Source organism: Misgurnus anguillicaudatus, chromosome 21 (assembly GCF_027580225.2).
Source record: "Misgurnus anguillicaudatus chromosome 21, ASM2758022v2, whole genome shotgun sequence".
Lineage (NCBI taxonomy): Eukaryota > Metazoa > Chordata > Actinopteri > Cypriniformes > Cobitidae > Misgurnus > Misgurnus anguillicaudatus.
In genome coordinates, this window is record NC_073357.2 from 38,627,831 (window position 1) to 38,635,555 (window position 7,725).

The window sequence follows — 7,725 nt, forward strand, 5'->3', positions numbered from 1 at the left end:
TGATAGTAATCAATATGTTATTTAAGTTATTTAAATGTATTTGTACTGTAGAAATTTATGTCATCTGTGAAAGGCGTACGACCAAAAAATGTTCAACCAATCATTGATCTCGGTCCGCACGGACTTTGTCTTTTTTGTTACTCATCTGTAAGCGTAATTTGAATGCCACTCTGCAGCTTGTTCACACAGACACCATACGTCATCACAGCATTCACGTGCGCTCACCTCCCGTCTGTAAACAGAGGGAGAATGGCAAACTTTTCTGCTGAATTGACAACCTGTACAGGAGCCACAAAACAAAAGACATGTTTTATAACAACAACAGCAGTGGTGTTAGTGAGACCAGCAGGGGGTGCTGACCCTGTGGTCTGTGTGGGTCCTAACACCCCAGTACACAGCAAATTTAGCAGAGTTAAAATTACGGTGTTAATGGAAATATAAAGAGTTCGGAGATAATTTAACACTGGATTGAGTTAAAACGATTTTATTTAACTCTATAAAAATAAAGAGTTGGTGTCAAAACAGAGTGTTACCACATTTTTTAAAAATTAACTCCTACAGTGTTTTGTTAGTGGAGTTTGTTAACTCTTAGGGTGTTAAATAGAGAAGACCTCCCACTTTTACAGCACACACTGAACCGTGTTTTTGGATGATGCAGTTCAAGCAGAAGATCATCTCTTTCACTGTAAATGGTAAGTAAATGTTCAATAAATAACATTTTGATCAATAATATTTGTGAGTTGTGAGGTGTTATATTGCTGTTAGTATCAAGTTTAACATTAAGTGTCATGTGTTATTGTCATTATATGAATGCAGCTGTTGAGTTTAGGTCTTAGCCTCAGATGGAGCAATTCATACTCGTATAATGTTTTTGGGAGTTTTTTTTGTTGTTGTTGTTGTTTGCTTTATATGCTGTTTAAGTTTAATATATATATTTTTAAATCCATTAATGTGTGCAGGAGATTTGCTTTGGGGACTTTAGAGGAGCACAGAAATAGGCCTACATGAAAATTTCTGCAGACGAAGAGCAATTTTATAACAAAGTGAGTATTTTGTGCAAAACATAAATTGTTTTTTGCATTTTGTATTGTTTTTTATACTGAATTTTTCCCTTTTATTTTTGTTTTATTAACAGAAAAGTTCAATATCCAGTCTGAAGGTCTAACCGTCGAGGATCATATCACCTCCTTACAGCTACTGGTTCATCATATTCTGCTGTTAATATGTGAAGACCAACATGGATTTTGGATTGAAATGAAGTCAAACTTGTTTGTATGAACTGAAGCATCCCATAAACTGTGTTTACTGTTGTTATACATTGGGAATGTGCTTTTTAGTTGTCTCGGATGTTAATATGTTAATTTAATGAACACTTAAATGCATGATACATTGAGGACAATTTTTCTGTCATAAATAAATGTTGATCAGATGACATTTAAAAAAAATCATTAATAGTTTTAAAATGAGAATGATAGATTATACTGCTGTATTGTTACATTTAAAAAACTGTTTAAAATAAAGTTTTTTTGTCCCAAAAGTACCTTAATATGTTTCTGTCTTTACATTTACCATATTAACACCATATTAAAAAATATAACACTACATTGGAGTTAACAAATTACACAGAGGGAGTTAATTTTTAACAAATAAAAAATATTTAACACTGATTAGTGTAAATTTATAGTTAGATTTTTAACTCTGTATAGTGTCAATTGCTAACACTTTAAAAGAGTCAATGTGCTAACACTTTCAAAAGTGTTAAAATAACTCTATTGGGAGTGGACCCCATGAGACACTTTTAAAGTGTTGAAATTAACTCTTATAGAGTTATTCTGAGGTTCCAGATTTTGCTGTGTATAGTGATGGGGACACTATACTGTCAAAAAAGCACCGTCCTTCGGATGAGACGTTAAACTGAGGTCCTGACTCTCTGTGGTCATTAAAAATCCCAAGATGTCCTTCGAAAAGAGTAGGGGTGTGCCCCGGCATCCTGGCCAAACTTGCCCATTGGCCTACTAATCATCCCTCATACTAATTGGCTATATCACTCGGTCTCCTCTCCACTAATAAGCTGGTGTGTGGTGAGCGGTCTGGTGCAATATGGCTGCCGTCGCATCATCCAGGTGGATGCTGCACATTGATGGTGGTTGTGGAGATTCCCCCATTCATATGTAAAGCGCTTTGAGTACTGAGAAAAGCGCTATATAAATGAAAGGTATTATTATTATTATTATTAACAGCAAAAACTGCCTGGATCAGCAAAGAGCAAAAACCCAAATGAACATCTGTAACTTTACTGCTTTACCAGGAGACGCAAACAGCTGCAGGAGGCAAAGGGTCTGAAAGGATCGTTGCACTGTTTATTTTGGTAAGGTAGGTACGCGATATGTTTGTATGGAGATGGATTCAGATATTTTACTTTGATGAAATGTTGTGTTGCTTATAAAATTTGTGTTAGTTTACGGATTAGCACAACGATATAGTTACTACGTCTACACAACCGCAAGTATGCTTAACTAATTCTGATTTAATACAGTTGTTTATGTTGGTTATTTTGGTAATGTTATTTACTTTGTACTGCAAAGTTTTCTCACTGGTGAATGAGACATGAGATGTGACCGTCTGATCTGTGTGTGTTCATGTGTTTTGAAAGAGGCGTGACTTTGGATGGTGATTTGATTGGAGGGTGGGATCGTGATTTCATTGCTATTCGGCTACCGCTAGCAAATGTGATACCCTACCTTTAAGTGAAACTTCCAATATGTGTAATAAATTGTTTGCCAGATGTGGACCACTAAATGATCTGGTCCCAAATCCTCTTCAGGTCAGACCTGCTTAGAAGATCTTTTAGAAAGTCTATTAGTGAAAGAATGCAAAGCCTCAGCAGACTGAATCAATATGTAATGAACACACTGGCCTCCCAAGAATATTACTGGCTCTAAATGAACACAACCATTTAAAGCAATATATCAAGAGCGGCCATAAGGACTGTAAAGTTCAATTTTGTCAGCTCTGAATTTTCTCCAGTATATAACCCTTGCACAAGATCACCTTCAGAAAAGCCTCCACTACTGTCAGGACTCTGCCTTGAAGTCTTGTTATATTTGTATTTTGTCATGGTGGCAGAGTTCTGGCAGTCCCTGGCCTTGTGTGGAGGTTCATGTCTTGTTTTTGTGTTTGGCATGTGCCTCCGGTGTCTTGTCATGTGACCCCGCCCCCTCGTTCTCCTGCTTATTAGTAATCATTGGTTTTCTCCCATCACATGTTCCCGCTCGTTATCTTGTTTGCTTTCTTCAAATGTAACTTGTTTTAAGATTTTGAATAGTAAAAAGGTGGTTAAAGGTTCTTATAGTGATGCCATAGAAGAACCATTTAGTCAAGAAGGAAATTTCTTTTCTACATTTTTAATCTAGAAAACCTTTTTTTCACTACAAAATACATTTAAAAACCAAAAAGTTCAAAAAGTGTTATAATTATTATTACACTAATCCACTAGGAATCTGATAGGACTGTTTTGCTAGACAATGGGTAAATATACATAATTTGCAAACTTTTAAACGCGGCTGTAAACGCCTGCAGGACGCCGAATGCAGCTTTTTGTCAGCTGAGTGCTTTGGTAGCTCTGATACTTCAGCTGTGAGCCGGTTGGTTGCTGTGGTAATGTCCCGCCCCTCCTAAACTGTGATTGGACCGTGTGAGAACTGACATTGACAAGCGGAGATTTTCACCCAAAGTTGAATCTTTTTCAACCGAGCGCTGTTTTTAAGAGCGGCAGAAAATCGCTAGCTGCTGGCTTTTTTGAAAAATGGCGAGCTTCCATTGGAAACAATTGAAAACATGCGCCGGCCGAGGGCGTAAAAGCTTTGGTGTCCACGCCCCCTTAATGGTTTCTGAGAGGAGAACAATGTCTAACCTGCTATATCTATAAAAACTGTAGGATATACTGTAATGTACATGAAATGAAAATGTTATTACCATGGCATGTGCACTTCTGGCCATTAATCATGATGAAACGTTATGAATTATCAGGTAGAAATCTTGTAAATCATGTAGACTGTCTACTCTACAATTGAATGAAAATTAAGTAAATATAAACTACTCATTTAAATTTCCTGATGAGTAAAGGTAATGCCAAAGAAGAACCATTTAGTCAAGAAGGGAATTTCTTTTCTACATTTTTAATCTAGAAAACCTTTTTTTCCCCCACTACAAATACCCTTGAAACCAAAAGGTTCTTCAGATGTTACAGGTTCTTCATGGAACCATTCAGCCAAAATGTTTTTTTCTGTGCCATTGTGAAGCTGCATAATTATTTGAAAATACAGAAAAAAGTTATATAAATATAAATAATTAATAAGAGTAATGCAATGGATACTGTGGGAAGTCTGGGATTTAAGATAGTACAAGATGTGCGTGTGCACACTGTCCATCTGAAATTGTTCTCATTGATCAGTGCGCACACAGTTTTTTATGAGGTGATTCATCACTCCCTGTAAGAACCAGATAACCAGGCAATGCTTAGGATATAAATTATTACTAAATATTGTGGGTTTATAGAGTCTGATGTTTCTCTGTGGACCTCACTGATGTCCAAAGATGTATATTTACATAATACATTAAACATAATATCTAGCAATTACCTAAATAATTCATATAGGTGAACTTTGTATTAAATAATTCATTTCAAGGGCTAATTTTGTATTTTATATGAGCGTCTCTTGGACTGAAAGTTATGTGAGAGTGCGACAGAGCTTTGTATGTATCTGTGCCCATGGTCAGTTTCACACACATGCATTAGGGGTTCATTAGTTCAACTGGTTCTTAATGTCACATCAAACAAGCTTGTGATCATTTATGATGGAGGCCAGACCATGTGATGTTTTTAAATGTCCTTTTTCTATTCTCTGTACTTTAGATTATGGCATTCAGGGTCTGATGGGGACAGAGAAAGCCTGCAGTCTGTTTCCTAAAACTGTTAACACAATCAGAAATCAATAATCAATTCAGTCCCCTCCCATAGAAGGAGAGGCACCAAAGGTCCTGAAATAAAGCCCAATCTAGTCGCACCCCCCAACATTTCTCACATCTATATTGGGTAGAGATTGTTAGTGTCCACATCAACCAAGCTCACTCAGCACAGCCATGGCAGAGCTTTAATCGATTGTGTCAGCACTGATGTGTTTTTACCTGCAACCTACCAGGCAACCCACGTCACATGGTAGCTGCCTCTCTGCTGCCTCAAAACCTCAGTAGATTAATCCTTCCCTGGTTATTAAACAAACCCGACACACGGGGCAGAGGTCAGATCAATTAAACTTTTGTCCGGCACTTTCAACCTACGTTCCTCTAAAGCTTTTTCTGAGTGAGGCTGAGCACAATAAGGGTTGACTTCATCAGGTCAGAGAAAAAAAAAACATGTCTAAACGTCTACCACTCCACTGTTCTCCGAAAGGATTTTGGTTTGTGACTTCTCAGTCACGCAGAGTTCATGTGCAGAGCAGGGAAGACAGATCTTTAAGGGTTTTACATTCAATTAAGTTGACACTGTGCAAAACTACAAAGCATATCAGTCAAGAATGCTGGGAATTATCTTAGATTTTCATACTTTGTACATCATTTGTTTCTCAGTACTTAAGATAATGATGCATGAATTTACATTTTATTAAACACATCCTTCAAGCATTCTGTTTCATGAGTAACTAAAGTTTACAACAAATATATAAGCATGCAGGGATAAATATAATGTATCTTCAATGCAATGTGCATATTTTCAGTATTGTTGTTTGTGAAAACTACTTAAATGCCCTAATATAACTAAGATCTAGTCCTGGATTAATCTAAACCCCGTCCTGGAATCTGTGAAAGTGTTACAACACTACTCCATTAGGAATCTGATAGGATTGTTTCGTTAGACAATGGATAAATATATAAAATTTGCAGAGTAAAAAGATAAATTAAAAACAGAGAAATTACATTTTCCTCCCAAACATCCTCCTTCAAAAAAATCTAAGAATAATAATATAAAATGTATAAAGCTTCTTATAAAATCTTGCATAGGATATAGGAGAAAAATAAGCTAAAGGACCGAGTTTGCCTAAAACACACAGTGGTTTGTCATGTTAGTGATTTCTAAGATGAGAACAATGTCTGACCTGCTATATCTATTAAAACTGTAGGATATACTGTAATGTACAAGAAAAAATATGTTATTACCATGTGCACTTCTGGCTATTAATCATGATGAAAACTTCATGAATTATCATGTAGAAATCTTGTAGTCTACTCTACAATCTAATGAAAATTAAGTAAATATAAAATACTCATTTCAATTTCCTGATGATTAAAAGTAAATCTAATTCATACAGTAACACATAGAGGTGATTTCCAGACAGGGATTAGTTTAAACCAGGACTAGGCTTTAGTTTAATTAGGAAATATAACTAGATTTAACAAACATGCCTTACTAAAAACATTACTTGTGTGCATTTTGAGGCAAAACAAAGGGCACTGATGTATTTTAAGATATGTAACATTTATTTTAGTCTAGGACTAGTCTAATCCCTGTCCGGGAAACCGCCCCATAGAGTTGCTTAATGCTGGGATTAAAATTGAAATCAGAATTTTGCCAGTTAAAGTATTCTACATTGAGTTGTTCCAGTTATAAAAAGTGGTGTAATTTTCAATCTAACTATAAATCATTAAATTACTGTCAATCTTTTAAGTAGTTTTAAGCCATCTTCAATGTGGAAAAATAAAAAGCACTTAGACCCCTTGAACTTCCTGTACCTGTATATGTAGAAAATACAAAATACGGAAATATCCAGAATAGGACATTAAAGGGACACTCCACTTTTTTTTTAAAAAAATGCTAATTTTCCAGCTCCCCTAGAGTTAAACATTTGATTTTTACCGTTTTGAAATCCATTCAGCCGATCTCCGGGTCTGGCGCTAGCACTTTTAGCATAGCTTAGCACAATCCATTGAATCATTGAATTAAAAGTTGTGATTTTCTAGGCAGATATGTCTAGGAACTATACTCTCATTCTGACGTAACAATCAAGGTTTCTGCTGATGTAACATGGCTGCAGGAGGCGCAATGATATTACGCAGTGTCTGAAAATAGTCCCCTTGGTTACTTTTAATGGCAGAGCATAATATCACTACACCTGCAGCAGCCAGAATGATAGTCCTTACATATCTGCCTAGAAAATCACAACTTTCCAGGTGAATGGACTTCAAAGTGGTAAGAATCAAATGTTTAACTCTAGGGGAGCTGGAAAATGAGCATATTTTAAAAAAAGTGGAATGTCCCTTAATATATTTAATTGCCCAACAATAATTTATTTTTCATCCAACAGAACAGAAAACTAAGACATAAAAAATTAGACAGATTGTTTGCCTAGGGTAATTTAAAAACTGGTGCAAGGTGCCTTGGTCCTATTACCAAGGACATGAATGACCCACTGTCTTACATGTATTTCAACATTCCCAGACAGTCCCAATGCAATATGGAGGGAGGTGTGTGGTTTACAGAGGACAAAGAACGTTCTTATTATCTAATGAGTTATGTGACACTGTAAGGGACATTTGTGTGGTTCATAGCTCATGCTTGACTGCATATATGTGTTAACATGGTGAATAGGAGCTCTAGGGGCATGTGCTGAGATTTGGGACTTCTATAAAAAAAAACATTGTTGGCCTGATTAAGTCAGTCATTGTAAAATT

At 36.1% G+C, this 7,725-nt stretch overlaps 1 long non-coding RNA gene across 1 annotated transcript; it reads left to right on the forward strand.

Moving 5' to 3' along the window:
• Positions 1–387: 387 nt before the first annotated feature.
• LOC129446709 (uncharacterized) lies at positions 388–1,856 on the forward strand. Its single transcript, XR_012360287.1, has 3 exons — positions 388–692; positions 960–1,043; positions 1,136–1,856. It is a non-coding gene; the product is annotated as an uncharacterized lncRNA (long non-coding RNA).
• Positions 1,857–7,725: the final 5,869 nt, after the last annotated feature.